Source organism: Cherax quadricarinatus, chromosome 26 (assembly GCF_038502225.1).
Source record: "Cherax quadricarinatus isolate ZL_2023a chromosome 26, ASM3850222v1, whole genome shotgun sequence".
Lineage (NCBI taxonomy): Eukaryota > Metazoa > Arthropoda > Malacostraca > Decapoda > Parastacidae > Cherax > Cherax quadricarinatus.
Window position 1 is genome coordinate 35,569,082 of NC_091317.1, and position 22,500 is coordinate 35,591,581.

General features: G+C 45.7%; 1 protein-coding gene across 8 annotated transcripts in view; it reads right to left on the reverse strand.

Annotated features, from left to right (window-relative positions):
* The window catches only part of Synd (protein kinase C and casein kinase substrate in neurons protein Synd), a 798,660-nt gene that overhangs the window by 336,275 nt on the left and 439,885 nt on the right, over window positions 1–22,500 (reverse strand). For all 8 annotated transcript variants that reach the window (XM_070088932.1, XM_070088933.1, XM_070088931.1 and 5 more), the window contains one exon: window positions 6,064–6,149. The gene's annotated coding sequence lies outside the window, so the exon portion shown is untranslated. The remainder of the gene's footprint in view (window positions 1–6,063; window positions 6,150–22,500) is intronic.

The following is a 22,500-nucleotide window of genomic DNA, read 5'->3' on the forward strand; positions in this document are numbered from 1 at the left end:
CCATACTGACAGTGGTGCACATGACCATACTAACAGTGGTGTACATGACCATACTAACAGTGGTGCACATGACCATACTAACAGTGGTGCACATAACCATACTAACAGTGGTGCACATGACCATACTAACAGTGGTGCACATGACCATACTAACAGTGGTGCACATAACCATACTAACAGTGGTGCACATGATCATACTGACAGTGGTGCACATAACCATACTAACAGTGGTGCACATGACCATACTGACAGTGGTGCACATGATCATACTGACAGTGGTGCACATAACCATACTAACAGTGGTGCACATGACCATACTGACAGTGGTGCACATAACCATACTAACAGTGGTGCACATGACCATACTGACAGTGGTGCACATAACCACACCAGCAGTGACTGGTGTATATAACAATAACAAAGACTTGTGTCTGGGATCACGTTACTCTCAGGCTACCATGCCATGGTGCCAGACAACCATGTCTTCAGGCTACCATGCCATGGTGCCAGACAACCATGTCTTCAGGCTACCATGCCATGGTGCCAGACAACCATGTCTTCAGGCTACCATGCCATGGTGCCAGACAACCATGTCTTCAGGCTACCATGCCATGGTGCCAGACAACCATGTCTTCAGGCTACCATGCCATGGTGCCAGACAACTATGTCTTCAGGCTACCATGCCATGGTGCCAGACAACTATGTCTTCAGGCTACCATGCCATGGTGCCAGACAACTATGTCTTCAGGCTACCATGCCATGGTGCCAGACAACTATGTCTTCAGGCTACCATGCCATGGTGCCAGACAACTATGTCTTCAGGCTACCATGCCATGGTGCCAGACAACTATGTCTTCAGGCTGCCATGCCATGGTGCCAGACAACTATGTCTTCAGGCTACCATGCCATGGTGCCAGACAACTATGTCTTCAGGCTACCATGCCATGGTGCCAGACAACTATGTCTTCAGGCTACCATGCCATGGTGCCAGACAACCATGTCTTCAGGCTGCCATGCCATGGTGCCAGACAACTATGTCTTCAGGCTACCATGCCATGGTGCCAGACAACCATGTCTTCAGGCTACCATGCCATGGTGCCAGACAACCATGTCTTCAGGCTACCATGCCATGGTGCCAGACAACCATGTCTTCAGGCTACCATGCCATGGTGCCAGACAACCATATCTTCAGGCTACCATGCCATGGTGCCAGACAACCATGTCTTCAGGCTACCATGCCATGGTGCCAGACAACTATGTCTTCAGGCTACCATGCCATGGTGCCAGACAACCATGTCTTCAGGCTACCATGCCATGGTGCCAGACAACTATGTCTTCAGGCTGCCATGCCATGGTGCCAGACAACTATGTCTTCAGGCTACCATGCCATGGTGCCAGACAACTATGTCTTCAGGCTACCATACCACGGTGCCAGACAACCATGCCTTCAGGCTACCATGCCACCATGGTGCCAAACAGCCATGTCTCCAGGCTACCATGTCATAGTGCCAGGCAACCATATCTTCAGGCTACCATGCCATAGTGCCAGACAACCATGCCACCATGGCGCCAGACAACCATACCTTCAGACTATCATGCCACCATGGTGCCCGACAACCATACCTACATGGTTACCATGGTGCCAGACAATACCTTCAGGGTACCATGCCACTATGGTGCTAGACAACCATGCCTTCAGGCTACCATGCCAACATGGTGCCAGACCATGCCTTCAGGCTACCATACCATCATGGTGCCAGACAACCATGCCTTCAGGCTACCATGCCACCATGGTGCCAGACAACCATGCCTTAATGCTAACACGCCACCATGGTGCCCGACAAAATGCCTTCAGGCTACCATGCCACCATGGTGCCAGACAACCCTGCCTTCAGGCTACCATGCCACCATCGTGCCAGACAACCATGCCTTCAGGCTACCATGCCACCATGGTGCCAGACAACCATGCCTTCACGCTACCATGCCATCATGGTGCCAGACAACCAGGCTTTCAGGCTACCACGCCACCATGGTGCCAGACAACCATGCCTTCAGGCTACCACGCCACCATGGTGCCAGACAACCATGCCTTCAGGCTACCACGCCACCATGGTGCCAGACAACCATGCCTTCAGGCTACCATGCCACCATGGTGCCAGACAACCATGCCTTCAGGCTACCACGCCACCATGGTGCCAGATAACCATGCCTTCAGCCTACCATGCCACCATGGTGCCAGACAACCATGCCTTCAGGCTACCATGCCACCATGGTGCCAGGCTACCATGCCACCATGGTGCCAGGCTACCATGCCTTCAGCCTACCATGCCATCATGGTGCCAGACAACCATGCCTTCAGGCTACCATGCCATCATAGTGCCAGACAACCATGCCTTCAGGCTACCATGCCACCATGGTGCCAGACAACCATGCCACCATGGTGCCAGATAACCATGCCTTCAGCCTACCATGCCACCATGGTGCCAGACAACCATGCCTTCAGGCTACCATACCATCATGGTGCCAGACAACCATGCCTTCAGGCTACCATGCCACCATGGTGCCAGACAACCATGCCTTCATGCTAACACGCCACCATGGTGCCCGACAACATGCCTTCAGGCTACCATGCCACCATGGTGCCAGACAACCATGCCTTCACGCTACCATGCCATCATGGTGCCAGACAACCATGCCTTCAGGCTACCATGCCACCATGGTGCCAGACAACCATGCCTTCACGCTACCATGCCACCATGGTGCCAGACAACCAGGCTTTCAGGCTACCACGCCACCATGGTGCCAGACAACCATGCCTTCAGGCTACCACGCCACCATGGTGCCAGACAACCATGCCTTCAGGCTACCACGCCACCATGGTGCCAGACAACCATGCCTTCAGGCTACCATGCCACCATGGTGCCAGACAACCATGCCTTCAGGCTACCATGCCACCATGGTGCCAGGCTACCATGCCACCATGGTGCCAGACAACCATGCCTTCAGCCTACCATGCCATCATGGTGCCAGACAACCATGCCTTCAGGCTACCATGCCATCATGGTGCCAGACAACCATGCCTTCAGGCTACCATGCCACCATGGTGCCAGACAACCATGCCACCATGGTGCCAGATAACCATGCCTTCAGCCTACCATGCCACCATGGTGCCAGATAACCATGCCTTCACACTACCATGCCATCATGGTGCCAGACAACCATGCCTTCAGGCTACCATGCCACCATGGTGCAAGACAACCATGCCACCATGGTGCCAGACGACCATGCCTTCAGGCTACCATGCCACCATGGTGCCAGACAACCATGCCTTCAGGCTACCATGCCACCATGGTGCCAGACAACCATGCCTTCAGGCTACCATGCCACCATGGTGCCAGACGACCATGCCTTCAGGCTACCATGCCACCATGGTGCCAGACAACCATGCCTTCAGGCTACCATGCCACCATGGTGCCAGACAACCATGCCTTCAGGCTACCATGCCACCATGGTGCCAGACAACCATGCCTTCAGGCTACCATGCCATCATGGTGCCAGACAACCATGCCTTCAGGCTACCATGCCATCATTATGCCAGACAACCATGCCTTCAGGCTACCATGCCACCATGGTGCCAGACGACCATGCCTTCAGGCTACCATGCCACCATGGTGCCAGACAACCATGCCTTCAGGCTACCATGCCATTATGGTGCCAGACAACCATGCCTTCAGGCTACCATGCCACCATGGTGCCAGACAACCATGCCTTCAGGCTACCATGCCACCATGGTGCCAGACAACCATGCCTTCAGGCTACCATGCCACCATGGTGCCAGACAACCATGCCTTCAGGCTACCATGCCACCATGGTGCCAGACAACCATGCCTTCAGGCTACCATGCCACCATGGTGCCAGACAACCATGCCTTCAGGCTACCATGCCATCATGGTGACAGACAACCATGCCTTCAGCCTACCATGCCACCATGGTCTCAGACAACCCTGCCTGAAGGCCACAATGGTCCAATACAACTCTGCCACCATGGATCCAGACCACCAGGTTCAGAGGACAGCAGAAGAGTAGCAGTACTTTGGCGCATCTTTAACAATCAATACCTTCCATTTATACCTAAAAAAAAAGTCAGTTTAAATATAGAGTAGACGCGGAGAGAGAGAGAGAGAGAGAGAGAGAGAGAGAGAGAGAGAGAGAGAGAGAGAGAGAGAGAGAGAGAGAGAGAGAGAGAGAGAGAGAGAGAGAGAGAGAGAGAGAGAGAGAGAAAGAGAGAGAGGGGAGATGGAGAGAAAGAGAGAGAGGGAGATGGAGAGAAAGAGAGAGAGGGAGATGGAGAGAAAGAGAGAGAATGGAGACGGATACAGAGGAGAGAAAGTCGCTGGTGGGTGAACAAAGCTACCCAGGTGTTGCACATATGCATTATTCACTGACTTAAGGAACTTAGTTTGCTTTTAAAGACAGCTCGGCGTCTCTTGGTAATTAAATTTATATAACAAGAGAGGTTGTTGAAGTCTTGGTCCAGTGACCAGGTCACTGGGATCCTGTTTTCTTCAGGAATTATCAACAATCTCTGGCGGTCAAGAGGAAACGGGACAGGTTCTTGAAATCAGTGTCTGGCCAGCCGGGCTGTGGTTCTTATGTTGGACTGCGTGCAGCCAACACTAACAGCCTGGTTGATCCTCCAGGAGGCCTGGTCTGGGAAAGAGCCACTGGGACACTGACCCCCCGGAAAGGTGATTCAGGTATCATGGTGTGACGTAGTGTGTGCTGGGACTCCCACTCTAAGAAGTATCTCAGTGAATGTTGAAAATGGTAAACATTACCGACAAGTTGATGATTAAGACACATGTGCAGCAGTTAGGTACCTTTATTGTTGAAACTTTCCCCTACACAGTAGGCTTCTTCAGTCAAATACAGATGCAGCAGGTGTAGTAAAGAAATGAAGATGTATAGTCAGTCCATCAGCCTGGAGAAGAGCTAAGCTTCCAGACCATGGAGCCAAACTCTTCTCCAGGCTGAGGGACTGACCACCTCAAATATTTCTCCAAGGTGGATGGACTGATTATATCATCATTTCACTACTACACCTGCTGCCTCTGTATTTGACTGAAGAAGCTTACTGTGTGGGCGAAACGTTTCAACAATAAAGATGCCCAACTGTTGTGATAAATTGTTTCGAAAACCGATAAGTTGAAGAACTGACACACTTATGCAACATGTGGGAATCTTTACTGAAGAAACGTTTCGCCACACACTGGCTTCATCAGTCCAATACAAAGCAGGAAGGTATAAGGAGAGGAGTGTCTCAATTCAACTTGGCGGTTTTCAAAACCATTCATAACATCTGTCAGACACTGCATCAATGGGATCTTGATACAAAGAATTATTCAAAACTTGTCCAATCTTAGGATGAAGACCTACTTAGCCTAGTGGATGGTACCACTATGACCCCGCCTCCTCCTGCTTCACCTCACCTGACTACAGTACACAAGCCACTGCTACGGTCCTGTGCTGTACTTTCTACAAGACTGATGGACTGAACACATCGGCTCCAGGCTGAGGGACTGATTACCTCAAACTCCTCCTCTCCTTATACCTTCCTGCTCTGCATAAGACTGATGAAGCCACTGTGTAGCGAAACGTTTCTTCAATAAAGATTCCCATATGTTGCGCAAGTGTCTTAATTCTTCTACCCAACTGTTGCACATGCGTCTTAATCATCTACGTGTGCACATGTCCAGTGGTTCTTTCTATATTTTCTGTGTGTAAAAAATTATATATTATTCACGGATGGCTGCAATAAGAATGCAACAAGAACAATACAGAAAAGAATCAAAAGGCACCGTGAGTGGAACAATATACAAACACCCGGCACACAGGACAACATAAGAACAACAGGTGACGCAGCTCTTGTGATCATACGATGACCAATTCAGAGGCTCATCACCCTCTCTTACAAAACTATTCAAGTTTTTAACAGTACAGCTTAATTATGTCCTTGATAGCAAGGGTCATTTATTGTAAGGTGACAGTTTTGAGTGTACTGACCTGGTGAAGTGTTGGGTGGGCCTCAGTAGTACATAGTGGCCCCCCCTGGCCCGGGCTCCCACACACCGCCCCTCGAACCTCACAACCTGCAATATCAACATTATTAACAATTCCAGAAACATCATTAAAATCAACTTTAATCATCATTTTATCATTAACAAATCGTGAAAGACATCCAGAGAAGTGAAGTAATAAAACAGCCTGACCAGAAAACAGTAAGAGATGACAAAATCAGACAGCGGCTAGCACTAACAGCCTGGTTAATCAAGCAATTTACCAGGAAGCCTGGTCTGGGACCAAACCGAGGGGCGTTGATCCTCGGCACACACACTATGTAGATTCAGTAAATTATGAAAGAAACCATAGCAGAAGAAAACCCTGATATTATGGGTATTACAGAGACGAAATTTTCAGGAAGAATAACAAATATGATATTCCTAGAGGGTTACCAATTAGTGAGAAAAGAAAGGGACAAGAGACGGCGTAGCAGTGATGGTCAGAAACAACTGGAGATTTAAGAAACCAGGAAATTAGGACACGGGGTGATCTGGGGGATTCTATAGCAGGTACTTTAATATCTAGAGAGAATTAACAATGCCACCGAGATATAATCACCACCAAATAGAGGAAAAAGGGAGGAGAGATCAGAATACCAAGACAATAATTCATTTCTTGGAGACTGGCACAGTCATGGTATTAGGAGACTTCAACTACAAGGACCCTCAAACAGATTGCGAAAAGGACTTGGGGGTTATGGTGAGCAGCAACCTTAAACCAAGACAGCAATGCCTAAGCGTACGTAATAAGGCAAATAGATTACTGGGATTTATATCAAGAAGTGTAAGCAACAGAAGTCCAGAGGTCATACTGCAGCTTTATACATCATTAGTAAGGCCTCACCTAGATTATGCAGCTCAATTCTGGTCTCCATATTACAGAATGGACATAAATTCGTTAGAAAACATTCAACGTAGGATGACTAAATTAATACATAGCATTAGAAATCTTCCTTATGAAGAAAGATTGAAGACTCTTAAGTTACATTCACTTGTTAGACGAAGAATGAGGGGAGACCTGATCGAAGTGTATAAGTGGAAGACGTGTACTTAGCTCAGTGGTGACGTGTACTTAGCTCTCAGTGGTGACGTGTACTTAGCTTGAGTGGTGACGTGTACTTAGCTAAGTGGTGACGTGTACTTAGCTGTGGTGACGTGTACTTAGCTCAGTGGTGACGTGTACTTAGCTCAGTGGTGACGTGTACTTAGCTCAGTGGTGACGTGTACTTAGCTCAGTGGTGACGTGTACTTAGCTCAGTGGTGACGTGTACTTAGCTCAGTGGTGACGTGTACTTAGCTCTGTGAAGACCTGTTTGTGTGCTCTCTGTGAATCTGAACCAGGATGCCCTCTCTTGAGCAGCTTTACCAGCAGCTGAGAGAAGAACTCAGAGTTGCTAAACTGGAGATACGGCGATTAACGGAGGAGAACAAGAGGATTCGTAGTAATCCTCCTGTTGTGAGTCCCCAGGTTAAGAGGGGAGCTTGGTCAGTGGCCGGGCAACATGGAACCAAGCTGAAGATTAAGAAAACGGTTGGAGAGGCAGAAACAACGAGAAACCAGAAGACTGCCGTGGAAACTTCCAACTCATTCTCGGTGCTACCTGACGAATGTGAGTGTTCTACTGGGAATGCCACAACGAGCACCAAGGAAGCATTGGCAGACGTGAGTGAGACATCCCTAGAAACCCCAACGAAGACCATCGAGAACGTCATGACGAATTCTACAAGTGGTGTAATGCTACCTGGCGAATGTGAGTCGACTACTCGGAGCATCACTACGGACGACGCCAAGGAAGGTAAAAACATTGTTGTTGTTGGGGATAGCCAGATTAGGTACATGGATAGGGCATTCTGTTTGAAGGATAGGAGTAGGAGGCAGAGAGTGTGTTTTCCTGGGGCTGGGATGAAGGATATTGTTAGCCGTCTGGATGACATCATGAGAGGTAATGGGAGCAATCCTATTATCTGTCTCAGTGCTGGAGGCAACGATGTTGGCAGACGTAGGAGTGAGGACCTGATTAGCAGGTATAGGTCAGCAATAGAGATAATTAGGAAGAAGGGTGGGAAACCTGTCATATGTGGCATTTTGCCAAGGAGAGGAGTTGGAAATGAATGGTTGTCCAGAGCAATTGGTGTCAATTGCTGGCTGGACAAATACTGTAAGGAAAATGCGGTAACATTCATTGACAACTGGGACCTCTTCTATGGCAGAAATGACATGTATGCCAGGGATGGGGTTCACTTGTCTAGGTGTGGGGTGGGAGCACTGGCCAACGCAGTGGAGGGAGCTGTTAGGTCTTTAAACTAGGAATAGTTAGTGGTATGGGTTTTGGCGGGAAAACTGTGAAGTCGCAGGGTAGTAACATGAGTACTAGGAGAACTAGTAATAGGCAAAATGAGGAGGATATTGGAAAGCCAGTGGCACTAATTGACAATGACAGTAATAGGTTTAGTGGAATAACAGAAAGGAGCAGGAAGGGTAAAGAGATAGGAGGGTCATTAAATATTTATTACACAAATAGTCGCAGTGCTAGGAATAAGATGGACGAGTTGAGACTAGTTGCTAGTGCAGGTAACATAGATGTATTTGCCATTACTGAGACGTGGTTTAATTCAAAAAGTCGGGACATGCCTGCAGAATGTCACATTCAGGGTTTTAAATTGTTCCAAGTAGATAGAAGTATCGGGAAGGGGGGTGGGGTGGCATTGTATGTCCGAGATCGCTTGAACTGTTGCATAAAAACGGGTATTAAGTCTGAAGTAACACATACAGAGTCTGTTTGGATAGAATTTTCAGAGGGGCATGAAAAATTAATTTTAGGTGTGATATACCGTCCCCCAAATTTAGATAGGGACCAGGGGAGACTACTATGGGAGGAAATTGTTAGGGCCACAAGGCACGATAATGTAGTAATTCTAGGAGACTTTAACTTTAGTCATATTGATTGGAATTTCTTGACTGGGAATTTAGAATCATACGATTTCTTAGAAGTAGTTCAGGATTGTTTTTTGAAGCAGTTTGTGACAGAACCTACAAGGGGTAATAACCTGCTTGACTTAGTTCTGGCAAACAATGAATCCCTTGTTAATAATTTAGAAGTCTCAGAGGAACTGGGTGCTAGCGACCACAAATCAATTACATGTAGAATTGAATGGAAGTATGATAGTAGGGATAACTCAGTAACAGTCCCAGATTTTCGCTTAGCAGATTACGATGGGCTTAGAGAACACTTATCATCTGTTGACTGGGGTAACGAAGAGAGCTATCAATATGACAGTTTTCTGAACACAATACATGCTGCTCAAAGAACGTTTATCCCTTATAAGGAAATTAGATCAAATAGAAATGACCCAAAATGGATGAATAATAGGCTGAAATATCTACTAGGGCATAAGAAAGGAATTTATAGGCGTATCAAAAGAGGCGAGGGTCATCTTATGAATCAGTATATTGACATTAAGAGGGACATTAAAAAGGGGATAAGAAAAGCTAAAAGGGACTATGAAATTAAAGTTGCTAGGGATTCTAAAACTAACCCAAAAAGTTTTTTCCAGGTCTATAGAACAAAAGTCAGAGATAAGATAGGTCCCCTTAAAAATAACTATGGGCATCTTACTGACAAAGAGAATGAAATGTGCTCGATTTTAAATAATTATTTTCTCTCGGTTTTTACACAGGAAGACACTAATAATATTCCGGTAATTAATTTTTATAGTGGATCAGAAGAAGATAAATTATGTAACATCACAGTCACTAGTGAAATGGTTGTGAAGCAGATAGACAGACTGAAGCAAAATAAGTCACCGGGTCCTGATGAGGTTTTTTCAAGGGTTCTAAAGGAATGCAAAATGGAAGTCTGTGAACCATTAACTAATATTTTTAATTTATCTCTTCAAACAGGTGCAGTGTCTGATATGTGGAAGATGGCTAATGTAATTCCTATTTTTAAAACAGGGGACAAGTCGTTACCGTCAAATTACCGCCCAATAAGCCTGACCTCAATTGTAGGCAAATTACTAGAGTCAATTATAGCTGAGATTATAAGAAGCCATCTCGATAAGCATAGCTTGATTAATGATACTCAGCATGGATTCACAAGAGGCCGGTCTTGTCTAACTAATTTATTAACTTTCTTCAGTAAAGCTTTTGAGGCTGTTGACCACGATAAAGAATTTGATATTATTTACTTAGATTTTAGTAAGGCATTTGATAGAGTTCCGCACCAAAGACTGTTGAAGAAAGTAGCAGCTCATGGCATTGGGGGAAGGGTGCTCTCGTGGATCGAATCATGGCTCACAGACAGGAAGCAAAGAGTGTCCATAAATGGGGTTAAATCCGAGTGGGGATCAGTAACAAGTGGCGTTCCACAGGGATCAGTCTTGGGCCCGTTGTTGTTTATAATATATATCAATGATCTTGATGAAGGAATTACTAGTGATATGAGCAAATTCGCCGATGACACGAAGATAGGTAGGATAATTGATTCAAACGTAGATGTTAGGGAACTTCAGGAGGATTTAGACAAACTCTACTCTTGGTCAGAAAAGTGGCAGATGCAGTTCAATGTAGATAAATGCAAGGTTCTGAAGCTCGGGAGTGTCCATAACCCTAGCACTTATAAGTTAAATAATGTAGAACTTAACCATACAGATTGCGAAAAGGACTTGGGGGTTATGGTAAGCAGCAACCTTAAACCAAGACAGCAATGCCTAAGCGTACGTAATAAGGCAAATAGATTACTGGGATTTATATCAAGAAGTGTAAGCAACAGAAGTCCAGAGGTCATACTGCAGCTTTATACATCATTAGTAAGGCCTCACCTAGATTATGCAGCTCAATTCTGGTCTCCATATTACAGAATGGACATAAATTCGTTAGAAAACATTCAGCGTAGGATGACTAAATTAATACATAGCATTAGAAATCTTCCTTATGAAGAAAGATTGAAGACTCTTAAGTTACATTCACTTGTTAGACGAAGAATGAGGGGAGACCTGATCGAAGTGTATAAGTGGAAGATAGGTATTAATAAAGGGGATATTAACAAGGTCTTGAGGATATCTCTCCAAGAGAGAACCCGCAGTAATGGATTTAAATTAGATAAGTTTAGATTTAGAAAGGACATAGGAAAGTATTGGTTTGGAAATAGGGTAGTAGATGAGTGGAACAGTCTACCTAGTTGGGTTATTGAGGCTAGGACTTTGGGTAGTTTCAAATTTAGGTTGGATAAATACATGAGTGGGAGGGGTTGGATTTGAGTGGGACTTGCACATCAGAGCTTATTTCTTGGGTAGCATTGAAAATTGGGTAGGTCAAATGTTTGTTAGTGGGATGAATTGTAAAGGACCTGCCTAGTATGGGCCAACAGGCCTGCTGCAGTGTTCCTCCTTTCTTATGTTCTTATGTTCTCCGTGTGAATTACGGAGGGTCTTAGGGTCGAGGCGCGTTCCCATTGCCGATATGGGAACTGGAGTGAGGTGCGCTCACAGCCTGGAGACAGGCAGTCTCCCTGTCTGATGTTACAGCCCTGAGCATGTTGGCAAGCACCTTTTCAGTGATCGGGCCATTACAGCTTGACTGTTTGTGAGCCAGTGCTACACTAGGGTTTGGTGCTAGAGCAGCAAGAGTCTCCCACTCAGCAATGGCACTACATAGTTAGGGCCCTGTATTCCTGCTGAGTCACTGAGGTTATCAAGAAGAATTTGTCTTATTAACTCGTTTGATGCTATGGAAGAGGACAGGAAAGCTGGTAGAGCATTCTGGGAGGATCTGCGTACTCCCAGCCCTCTCAGTAATATCAGTTCCCAGTAACCAGTGTCAGTAGTGACTCACTACCAACCGTCTGTATGAATCATTTGTTATTCACTGTTGCTGCTGACTATAGCATGTTTTTGAATGCCGCTCACCCCTAGGCATCATTCGTGAGTCAGTCTTAAGATAGAGAGCAGAGAGGCAGGGCGGGCTTGTGCTTCCCATATTTTCCGTTATAATTATACGTACTTAACAGCCTACGTGAGTGTTCTTACCCAATCCACGTTTCGAACCCCCACGACAGCCCCCCCAAGCCTGATCGGAAGTGAGGCTTGCAACCACTGTCCTCCTTCCAGGGAAAGATTCAATACACTAGCATGGTCTTAAGGAGAGAGTCGTATTCCTCGAGTTTCGGACTGCCGAAGGCTGACGATACTGCTGCAAATGTTAGTGGAAGAGTTTGGGAGTGTGTGTAAAGGCAGTAAGTTCAAAGTGATCGTATATAAGAGTAAGATGATGAGGGGTATCACGATTTAGATAAAGAAAAATTGGATATCACATTGGAGGGAGTATGGAAGAAGTGAATATGTTCAGATATTTGGGAGTTGACTTGTCAGCAGATGGGTTTATGAAGGACGAGGTTAACCACAGAATTACAGAATTAATGAAGGAAAAAAGATGAGTGGTGCTTTGAGGTATCTCTAGAGAAAACGTTATCCATGGAGGCAAAGAAAAGAATGTATGGGAGTATAGTTGTACCAACACTCGTATACGGGTGTGAAGCATGGGTTGCAAATGCTGCATCAAGGAGGAGGCTGGATGCAGTGGAGACGTCCTAAGGGCAATGTGTGATGTAAATATTAAGATAATTCGTAGTGTGGAAATTAGGAGGTGTGGAGTTACCAAAAGTATTATTTAGAGGGTTGAAGAGGTCTGGTCATTTAGAGAATGGAACAAAGTAGAATGACTTGTGTATATGTAAATCTGTAGTGAAAGGAAGGTGGGGTAGGAGTCGTCCTAGGAAAGATTGGAGGGGGTTTTGTGGGCGAGGGGCTTGGACTTACAGCAAGCATGCATGAGCGTGTTAGATAGTGAATGGAGACGAATGGTTTTTGGGACCTGATGAGCTGTTGGAGTGTGAGCAGGGTAATATTTTGTGAAGAGATTCAGGGAAACCGGTTAGCCGGACTTGAGTCTTGGAGATGGGAAGTTAATGCGTGCACTTTAAAGGAAGGGTCTGGGATATTGTCTGAAGGAAGTGACATCTAAACTGTCATATCTGGGCACCTCTGCAAAGACCTACCTATGAATGATGGTGAGTGTTGGGTATACTCCAGGTATACCCTGCATCGGTGGGAAACGGCTGACGTGTTATAAATATATATATATATATATATATATATATATATATATATATATATATATATATATATATATATATATATATATATACACACACACAAATGCAAAGTCATGAAGATCGGGGAAGGGCAAAGAAGACCGCAGACGGAGTATAGGCTAGGTGGCCAAAGTCTGCAAACCTCGCTCAAGGAGAAAGATCTTGGGGTGAGCATAACACCAAGCATGTCTCCAGAAGCACACATCAACCAGACAACTGCTGCAATATATGGGCGCTTGGCAAACCTGAGAATATTGTTCCGATACCTTAGTAGGGGATCGTTCAAGACACTGTACACACCGTGTACGTCAGGCCCATACTGGAGTATGCAACACCAGTTTGGAACCCATACTTGATCAAGCACGTCAAGAAATTAGAGAAAGTGCACAGGTTTACAACAAGGTTAGTTCCAGAGCTAAGGGGAATGTCCTACGAAGAAAGGTTAAGGGAAATCGGCCTGACGACACTGAAGAACAGGAGGGTTAGGGGAGACATGATAGCAACATAGAAAATACTGTGTAGGGTGGAAGAGAGGATGTTCCAGAGAGGGGACAAGGGGTCACAATTGGAAGCTGAAGACCCAGATGAGTCAAAGGGATGTTAAGAAGTATTTCTTCAGTCATAGTCAGGAAGTGGAAAAGCCTAGCAAGTGAGGTAGTGGAGGCCGGAACCATACATAGCTTTAAGATGAGGTATGATAAAGCTCATGGAGCAGTTAGAAGACCTAGTAGCACTCAGTGAAGAGGCGGGGCCAGGAGCTGAGTCTCGACCCCTGCAACCACAATTAGGTGAGTACACATACACACAATGTGCGCACTCACCCCGAACAGGAGGCAGTGACAATGTCATGTTTGAGGGCGTTGTGTTGTGTGATTATGCAAAGAATTTGGAGCTTGGAGATTAGAAGGACTGGGGTTATCAAAAGTATAATTCAGAATGCTGAAGAGGGGTTGATGAGGTGGCGTGGACACTTACACGCGGGAAGGAGAGAACAAAAGCGTGGACTTGAGATCCTCCTGACCACCAGTCACAACTGAACACCAACACCAGGCACAAAAAAACGTGGAAATTGAAACAGACGTTAAAGGTGAAATGCAGGATGAAAGAGAAGATCAGACTGACGGAGGATAGATGTGAGAGAAAGACATATAAGATGACTAAATAAGGAGAGGTGGCAAAAATGAATGGAAGAATGGAATGAATGAATGAATGAAAGAAAAAGATGAAGCAGTTTCAAATAACAGTTGGATGAAAGACAGACGAAAAAAAACGAAGCAGAATAATACAGGGAAATTGAATGAAATAGTGAAGGATAATAAACATACATACAGAGAGAGCTACTGCCTCGCCTCGTAACACAAGGTGACGCAGTAGTAACAACCACTCAATAATTCACCTTAATTCCATCAATTATGGTAGCAACACAGTTTACACGCTGATATAGTGTATAACTGTAGCCCTCACTAGTATGTTACCTGGTGCTGTGCTGTCACTAGTATGTTACCTGGTGCTGTGCTGTCACTAGTATGTTACCTGGTGCTGTGCTGTCACTAGTATGTTACCTGGTGCTGTGCTGTCACTAGTATGTTACCTGGTGCTGTGCTGTCACTAGTATGTTACCTGGTGCTGTGCTGTCACTAGTATGTTACCTGGTGCTGTTGTTGTTGTCACTAGTATGTTACCTAGTGCTGCTGTTGTCACTAGTATGTTACCTGGTGCTGCGCTGTCACTAGTATGTTACCTGCTGCTGTTGTTGTTGTTGTCACTAGTATGTTACCTGGTGCTGTGCTGTCACTAGTATGTTACCTGGTGCTGTTGTTGTTGTTGTCACTAGTATGTTACCTGGTGCTGTTGTTGTCACTAGTATGTTACCTGGTGCTGCTGTTGTCACTAGTATGTTACCTGGTGCTGTTGTTGTTGTCACTAGTATGTTACCTGGTGCTGCTGTTGTTGTCACTAGTATGTTACCTGGTGCTGCTGTTGTTGTCACTAGTATGTTACCTGGTGCTGTGTTGTCACTAGTATGTTACCTGGTGCTGCTGTTGTTGTCACTAGTATGTTACCTGGTGCTGCTGCTGTCACTAGTATGTTACCTGGTGCTGTGTTGTCACTAGTATGTTACCTGGTGCTGCTGTTGTCACTAGTATGTTACCTCGTGCTGTGTTGTCACTAGTATGTTACCTGGTGCTGCTGTTGTCACTAGTATGTTACCTGGTGCTGTGCTGTCACTAGTATGTTACACGGTGCTGTGCTGTCACTAGTATGTTACACGGTGCTGTGCTGTCACTAGTATGTTACCTGGTGCTGCTGTTGTTGTCACTAGTATGTTACCTGGTGCTGTGCTGTCACTAGTATGTTACACGGTGCTGGGCTGTCACTAGTATGTTACCTGGTGCTGTGTTGTCACTAGTATGTTACACGGTGCTGTGCTGTCACTAGTATGTTACCTGGTGCTGTGTTGTCACTAGTATGTTACCTGGTGCTGTGCTGTCACTAGTATGTTACACGGTGCTGTGCTGTCACTAGTATGTTACCTGGTGCTGTGTTGTTGTCACTAGTATGTTACCTGGTGCTGCTGTTGTTGTCACTAGTATGTTACCTGGTGCTGTTGTTGTCACTAGCACCTGGTGCTGTTGTTGTCACTAGTATGTTACCTGGTGCTGTTGTTGTTGTCACTAGTATGTTACCTGGTGCTGTGTTGTCACTAGTATGTTACTTGGTGCTGTGTTGTCACTAGTATGTTACCTGGTGCTGCTGTTGTCACTAGTATGTTACCTGGTGCTGCTGTTGTCACTAGTATGTTACCTGGTGCTGTGTTGTTGTCACTAGTATGTTACCTGGTGCTGTGTTGTCACTAGTATGTTACCTGGTGCTGTTATTGTCACTAGTATGTTACCTGGTGCTGTGTTGTCACTAGTATGTTACCTGGTGCTGTGTTGTCACTAGTATGTTACCTGGTGCTGTGTTGTCACTAGTATGTTACCTGGTGCTGTGTTGTCACTAGTATGTTACTTGGTGCTGTGTTGTTGTCACTAGTATGTTACCTGGTGCTGTGTTGTCACTAGTATGTTACCTGGTGCTGTGTTGTCACTAGTATGTTACCTGGTGCTGTGTTGTCACTAGTATGTTACCTGGTGCTGTGTTGTTGTCACTAGTATGTTACCTGGTGCTGTGTTGTCACTAGTATGTTACCTGGTCCTGTGTTGTCACTAGTATGTTACCTGGAGCTGTGTTGTCACTAGTATGTTACCTGGTGCTGTGTTGTCACTAGTATGTTACCTGGTGCTGTGTTGTCACTAGTATGTTACCTGGTGCTGTGTTGTCACTAGTATGTTACCTGGTGCTGTGTCACTAGTATGTTACCTGGTGCTGTGTTGTCACTAGTATGTTACCTGGTGCTGTGTTGTTGTCACTAGTATGTTACCTGGTGCTGTGTTGTTGTCACTAGTATGTTACCTGGTGCTGTGTTGTTGTCACTAGTATGTTACCTGGTGCTGTGTTGTCACTAGTATGTTACCTGGTGCTGTGTTGTTGTCACTAGTATGTTACCTGGTGCTGTGTTGTTGTCACTAGTATGTTACCTGGTGCTGTGTTGTTGTCACTAGTATGTTACCTGGTGCTGTGTTGTCACTAGTATGTTACCTGGTGCTGTGTTGTCACTAGTATGTTACCTGGTGCTGTGTTGTCACTAGTATGTTACCTGGTGCTGTGTTGTCACTAGTATGTTACCTGGTGCTATGTTGTCACTAGTATGTTACTTGGTGCTATGTTGTCACTAGTACGTTACATGGTGCTATGTTGTCACTAGTATGTTACATGGTGCTATGTTGTCACTAGTATGTTACTTGGTGCTATGTTGTCACTAGTATGTTACTTGGTGCTATGTTGTCACTAGTATGTTACTTGGTGCTATGTTGTTGTCACTAGTATGTTACTTGGTGCTATGTTGTCACTAGTGTGTTTATTACAACCCAGGGACAATAAGGCCTGTTATCCTGGGTGTAAAGGGAAACAAGGAGAAGAACAAACACAGCTGAACGACTGTGAAATATATTTGCCTTCACCAAGAGCAATAGTAATTATATACAACTATGTACTCTATATGCACTTGGAAATACATGTGTACAACACGGTTTAGGCAAGACGAGGATACAGCCTGGAGACAGAATGGACAACCGTGTTCAACCAGCTCTAGAATGGAAATGACAAGGGTGGACAGGTGGGTGGTGACCACAACCCTTCTACAATTGCCAGACCCACCTTTTCATTGGCTGAACCTTAGTACTGATCGAACAATGGAGCCCCATCATTCGACCCTTAGTACTGGTTTTCTGGTAGGGGAGATAGCCTTTCAATGAGGGTGTGTACATGCGCCGAGTAAAGGTTATGTACTCTTTGCATGCCACAATGTTACCCGATCCTATGTTGTCACTATGTTACCTGTTGCAATGTTGTCACTAGCATGCTACCTGGTGCTATGTTGTCACTGTTACTTGGTGCTATGTTGTCACTAGTATGTTACCTGGTGCTATGTTGTCACTAGTATGTTACCTGGTACAATGTTGTCACTAGTATGTTACCTGGTACAATGTTGTCACTAGTATGTTACCTGGTGCTATGTTGTCACTAGTATGTTACCTGGTACAATGTTGTCACTAGTATGTTACCTGGTACAATGTTGTCACCAGTATGTTACCTGGTACAATGTTGTCACTAGTATGTTACCTGGTACAATGTTGTCACTAGTATGTTACCTGGTACAATGTTGTCACTAGTATGTAACCTGGTGCTATGTTGTCACTACACCTTTGACATACCTTTGAAGAGTATCGAGAGTTTATCTACTCTCTGAGCCCGGCCATGGGTCAAGCTCGTCTGGTGCTTGCTTGGTCAACCAGGCTGTTGGGGCTGGAGGCCCGCTGCCCCACATAGCCATCACAGCCTGGTTGATCTGTCACCTGGTGAATATACTAGTACGTTGTCACTAATATGTAACCTGGTGTTGTCACTAGTATGTTACCTGGTGGTATGTTGACATTAGTATGTTACCTGGTGCTGTGTTGTCACTAATATGTTACCTGGTGGTATGTTGACATTAGTATGTTACCTGGTGCAATACTGACACTAGTATGTTACCTGGTGGTATGTTGACATTAGTATGTTACCTGGTGCTGTGTTGTCACTAGTATGTTACCTGGTGCTGTGTTGTCACTAGTATGTTACCTGGTGCTGTGTTGTCACAAGTATGTTACCTGGTGCTGTGTTGTCACAAGTATGTTACCTGGTGCTGTGTTGTCACAAGTATGTTACCTGGTGCTGTGTCACAAGTATGTTACCTGCTGTGCTGTCACTAGTATGTTACCTGGTGCTGTGTTGTCACTAGTATGTTACCTGGTGCTGTGTTGTCACTAGTATGTTACCTGGTGCTGTGTTGTCACTAGTATGTTACCTGGTGCTGTGTTGTCACTAGTATGTTACCTGGTGCTGTGTTGTCACTAGTATGTTACCTGGTGCTGTGTTGTCACTAGTATGTTACCTGATGCTGTGTTGTCACTAGTATGTTACCTGGTGCTGTGTTGTCACTAGTATGTTACCTGGTCCTGTGTTGTCACTAGTATGTTACCTTGTGCTGTGTTGTCACTAGTATGTTACCTGGTGCTGTGTTGTCACTAGTATGTTACCTGGTGCTGTGTTGTCACTAGTATGTTACCTGGTGCTGTGTTGTCACTAGTATGTTACCTGGTGCTGTGTTGTCACTAGTATGTTACCTGGTGCTGTGTTGTCACTAGTATGTTACCTGGTGCTGTGTTGTCACTAGTATGTTACCTGGTGCTGTGTTGTCACTAGTATGTTACCTGGTGCTGTGTTGTCACTAGTATGTCACCTGGTGCTGTGTTGTCACTAGTATGTTACCTGGTGCTGTGTTGTCACTGGTATGTTACCTGGTGCTGTGTTGTCACTGGTATGTTACCTGGTGCTGTACTGTCACTGGTATGTTACCTGGTGCTGTGTTGTCACTAGTATGTTACCTGGTGCTGTGTTGTCACTAGTATGTTACCTGGTGCTGTGTTGTCACTAGTATGTTACCTGGTGCTGTGTTGTCACTAGTATGTTACCTGGTGCTGTGTTGTCACTAGTATGTTACCTGGTGCTGTGTTGTCACTAGTATGTTACTTGGTGCTGTGTTGTCACTAGTATGTTACCTGGTGCTGTGTTGTCACTATGGTACCTGGTGCTGTGTTGTCACTAGTATGTTACCTGGTGCTGTGTTGTCAGTACGTTACCTGGTGCTGTGTTGTCACTAGTATGTTACCTGGTGCTGTACTGTCACTAGCATGTTACCTGGTGCTGTACTGTCACTAGCATGTTACCTGGTGCTGTACTGTCACTAGCATGTTACCTGGTGCTGTACTGTCACTAGCATGTTACCTGGTGCTGTGTTGTCACTAGTATGTTACATGGTGCAGTGTTGTCAGTACGTTACCTGGTGCTGTGTTGTCACTAGCATGTTTCCTGGCACTATGTAACTAGTATGTTACCTGGTGCTACGTTGTTGTCGTCACTTGTATGTTACCTGGTGCTGTGTTGTCACTAGTATGTTACCTGGTGCTGTACTGTCACTAGCATGTTACCTGGTGCTGTACTGTCACTGGTATGTTACCTGGTGCTGTGTTGTCACTAGTATGTTACCTGGTGCTGTGTTGTCACTAGTATATTACCTGGTGCTGTGTTGTCACTAGTACATTACCTGGTGCTGTGTTGTCACTAGTACATTACCTGGTGCTGTGTTGTTGTCACTAGTATGTTATCTGGTGCTGTGTTGCCACTAGTATGTTATCTGGCACTATGTTCACTAGCATGTTACCTGGTGCTATGTTGTCACTGTCACCTGGTGCTATGTTGTCACTATGTCACCTGGTGCTATGCTGTCCCTATGTCACCTGGTGCTATGTTGTCACTACCATGTCACCTGGTGCTATGCTGTTGTCACTAGTATGGTACCTGGCCCTATGTTGTCACTAGTATGTTACCTGGCACTATGTTGTCGCTAGTATTGTACGTGGTGCTATGTTGTCACTATGTCACCCGGCTCTAGGTTGTCACTAGCATGTTACCTGGCGGTATGTTGATGCCACTAGTCACCTGGCGGTATGTTGATGTTACTAGTATGTTACTTGGCACTATGTTGATGCCACTATTATGCCACCTGGAACTATGTTGATGCCAATAGTATGTCTCTTGGTACTATGTAGATGCCACTAGTATGCCTCTTGGTACTATGTAGATGCCACTAGTATGTCACTTGGTACTATGTAGATGCCACTAGTATGCCACCTGGAACTATGTTGATGCCACTAGTGTCACCTGGTGCTATGTTGATGCCACTAGTGTCACCTGGTGCTATGTTAATGCCACTAGTGTCACCTGGTGCTATGTTAATGCCACTAGTGTCACCTGGTGCTATGTTAATGCCACTAGTGTCACCTGGTGCTATGTTAATGCCACTAGTGTCACCTGGTGCTATGTTGATGCCACTAGTGTCACCTGGTGCTATGTTGATGCCTCTCATCCAAATCTCTTCCGAAAAGGACAGGTATTTACGCACGCGCAAACACGCGCGCGCGCACACACAACCAGTGATCATGTGGTTCTGAGCTTCGAATACATAGTAGAGTTCCAGGTGCAGAGGGAAGCAGGAAGGGCAGGACGAATGAAGCCAAAGTACAAGATAGGGGATTACACAGGCATGAAGAATTTCCTACACGGTGTTCAGTGGGACAGAGAACTGGAAGGGAACTCAGTAAACGAGATGATGGGATATATGCCAACAATATGCAAGGAAGCTGAGGAGAGGTTTATACCCAAGGGTAACAGAAATAATGAGAAAGCCAGGATGAGCCCTTGGTTCACCCAAAGGTGTAAAGAGGCCAAATCCAAGTGTGCTAGAGAAAGGAAGACGTATAGAAGGCAAAGTACCCAGGAGAATAAGGAGAGAAGTCGTAGAGCCAGAAATGAATATGCACAGATAAGAAGGGAGGCCCAACGACAATATGAAAATGACATAGTAGCGAAAGTCAAATCTGACCCAAAGCTGTTGTACAGCCACATCAGGAGGAAAACAGACAAGAACCAGGTAATCAGGCTGAGGAAGGAAGGAGGGAAGATCACAAGAAACAACCGCAAAGTATGTGAGGAACTCAACAGGAGATTCGAAGAAGTATTCACAGAGGAGACAGAAGGGACTCCAGAAAGACAAAGGTGGGATACACCACCAAGTGTTGGACACAATACATACAACCGATGAAGAAGTGAAGAGGCTGCTAAGTGAGCTAGATACCTCAAAGGCGATGGGGCCGGATAACATCTCTCCATAGGTCCTGAGAGAGGGAGCAGAGTTGCTATGTGTACCCTTAAAAACAATATTCAACAAATCTATCGAAACAGGACGGCTACCTGAGGTATGGAAGACAGCAAATATAGTCCCAATTTTTAAAAAAGGAGACAGACACGAAGTATTAAACTACAGACCAGTGTCACTGACATGTATAGTATGCAAAGTCATGGAGATCATCAGGAGTGGTGGAACACCTAGAATGGAATGAGCATATCAACGACAGTTAGCACGGTTTCAGGGACGAGAAGTCTGTGTCACAAACCTACTGGAGTTCTATGACAGGGTGACAGCAGAAAGACAAGAGAGAGAGAGAGAGGGGTGAGTAGATTGCATCTTGGACTGTAAAAAGGCGTCTGACACAGTTCCACACAAGAGATTAGTGCAAAAGCTGGAGGACCAGGCAGGGATAACAGAGAAGGCACTACTATGGATCAGGGAATACCTGTCAGCAGGACAACAGTGAGTCATAGTGCGTAGCGAGGTGTCAGAGTGGGCGCCTGTAACGAGCGGGGTTCTACAGGGGTCAGTCATAGGACCGGTACTGTTTCTCGTATTTGTGAATGACATGACGGAAGGAATAAACTCCGAAGTGTCCCTGTTTGCAGATGATGTGAAGTTGATGAGAAGAATCCAATCGAACGAAGACCAGGAAGAACTACAATGGGATCTAGACAAGCCGCAGGCCTGGTCCAGCAACTGGCTCCTGGAGTTCAACCCCACCAAGTACAAAGTCATGAAGATTGGGGAAGGCAAAGAAGACCGCAGACGGAGTACAGTCCAGGGGGGCCAGAGACTACAAACCTCACTCAAGGAAAAAGATCTTGGGGTGAGCATA